General features: G+C 35.0%; 1 long non-coding RNA gene across 1 annotated transcript; it reads right to left on the bottom strand.

Annotated features, from left to right (window-relative positions):
* Positions 1–10: 10 nt before the first annotated feature.
* LOC124890126 lies at positions 11–2,041 on the bottom strand. The gene is made up of 3 exons (XR_007048967.1): positions 1,645–2,041; positions 389–483; positions 11–155 (listed from the first exon to the last, which is right to left on the bottom strand). It is a non-coding gene; the product is annotated as an uncharacterized LOC124890126 (long non-coding RNA).
* Positions 2,042–2,480: the final 439 nt, after the last annotated feature.

Below are 2,480 nucleotides of genomic sequence, written 5' to 3' on the forward strand. Positions count from 1 at the left end.
AATTCTTTTAATAAATGGACATTTAGTTTGTCCTAGAAATCAATTACTGTCACGATCCAAACCGGGGCCCTGGCCATGACGGGGATCCTGAACCATGAAGGCCCGAGAGTCCTTCAAACTTGCAATCATATACACCATTCATTTACAAAGAGGAACTGCAGCAATACAAAACAAAACGGAATCATGGTCAATATCATAATTCAATTGAACAATCTGGAATGGAAAACATATGCCTCTAAACAACGTCTAACATCAGTTTGCGAAATCTCTAACAACTGAAAATGACATTTGTCTAAAATCTGGGATAAGCCCCCAGTCAGGCCATGAATCAAAATGAGATAACAATAACAAGTTCTAATATAGGCCTTCCGAAGTAAGGGAGGCTCACCAATTGCAACTTCCGACGCACTCAAACCTATTGCTGAACTGGACCCCGAGACTGTGCCTCAGATCCTGAGATGGAGGGGGGACAATACAGATGTACTGATACACAGAGAAATCCAAAATAATGTACTTTTAAATACAACATAGGTGAGAGCATTTCATAAAAATGTTAAGCAAGAAATAATTTAAAACTCATGGCCAACTTAAAATAATCATTCAATGCAAATCTGTAGATGTAAAGCCATTCTTTATTTTTTTACTTCTGAGGTAAGTGGTACACCCTACATATCTGAAAGTTTTCCATGGGCAATATGGGATCCACCATTAACTCGACGGCCAAGCCCCCAACCCAAGTTTGCCGCAAGGATTGAAGTATCTGAATCTGATACGCCCCAGGGCACTAGGCCAGCATATAATAATATACCTGTATCGGCAAAACACGGTTTCGGGCAATGAATCATATGACTCGTGCCTTCTTTGGGTAACCACCTAACTCTCTTAGTGCCCAGTTTTTAACCCATTCTAAACATGCATCTTTTTTAATTCAAAATCTGAAATTTAAAATAAAATCTGTATCCTGTTCTGAGTTTTATCATGACTTTATCTGATTTGGTATCGTCATACCAAGACTTGCAAGTCATAATTCTGAGCCATAAAATATCCTTTACAATTTTCTCTTTCAAAGTACAAAGGTTAGACCACCATACTTCAAGCAATTCTGAAAGATTCATTCTTCCAAAACATTTATCAAATTACGCAAAAGTCATTCTTTTCAATCATTTCAACAAACATGTGGTGGTCATGAGTTTCAACAACCCCATGAAATTTTTTTCATATATATATATATATTCACCACTTACCAACATGTAAAACCCTCTCTCTTCAATTCAAAAATCATAATCAAGTCATAAACAAAGTCAAGGTTTTTATATTAAATTATATTTCCAATATCATATTTCGAACACATCATATCTTATGAAGTTAAGAGACTTGTAAATAAGAGAGGGATTTCAAATAGTTCATGCTCTCAATTCATAATTCAAACTCATCAAACTCATACATATATGTACTTAAACATGGTTATGAATCAGATTTGGGGGAAAAGGCCTCAAGACCAAATAAATATCATCAAAAACTTTAAAAGCATGAATCTAATTATAAATCAAAACCCCCCTTTTTGTAAATTCATAATTTCTAAACCTTTAACATGATTAATAAGAATTTACCATGTCCATGTAGATTTAGGAAAACTCCACGTACCTTAGATTACAAGTTTAAAGAGTAGAACTCGAATCTTGATTTGTTCTTTGGAAATCTTGGACTTACGAGATTGATTCTTGATCTTGAAAGAAAGCCTAGTTTCCATTTTACTCTTGAGAGAGGAGAGGAATTGAGAGATTAAAACTAATAAAAGAAATGGATTACAGAGTGCGAGATTGATTCTTGATCTTGAAAGGAGAGGAATTGAGAGATTAAAACTAATAAAAGAAATGGATTACAAAGTATTTTGGATGATTTAAATCGTGTAGAAGAAGTTTGTGATGACGAAAAATATCAAAATACCCCTAAGGAAATAAAAAATGCCGCAGCAGTCCCTCAATTTGACAGACTAACATGCTAAAGTAAATTGGGTATAACTTTTTCCGATGTTGAATTTTGACGAAATCAATTGCGTTGAAAGAGGACTCAAAGTCCTTTCATTTGATATATAGAAGACCACCCAGTTCATTATATAACAGAAGTTATGCTCGACGAAAGTTGACCCAAGTTGAAACGTCCATTAAAACGTACTCGATGAAATTGTTTTCAACTCGTCTTTGAGTTACGAGATTTTTGTGACCTCAATTCGTATCCAAAAGTATTCCGACACTGTAGGATTTATGACCACACATATATTAACAAAGAATCATCTAGTTCGGATCAATACGCGCAGGAACGACGCTTCGATTTCTAGCTGAAAAAAATGCGGGGTGTTACAATTACCGATATAGCTTACGAGTGAGAAGGCATCTTTTTATTTCAAGTGAAGCTCCTGCTACTAGTTAACACAAACCAAATATGTAATTAGATCATTGTTTGATTTCTGTTGTTTGTGC

Source organism: Capsicum annuum, unplaced genomic scaffold, assembly GCF_002878395.1.
Source record: "Capsicum annuum cultivar UCD-10X-F1 unplaced genomic scaffold, UCD10Xv1.1 ctg12292, whole genome shotgun sequence".
Taxonomy (NCBI): domain Eukaryota; kingdom Viridiplantae; phylum Streptophyta; class Magnoliopsida; order Solanales; family Solanaceae; genus Capsicum; species Capsicum annuum.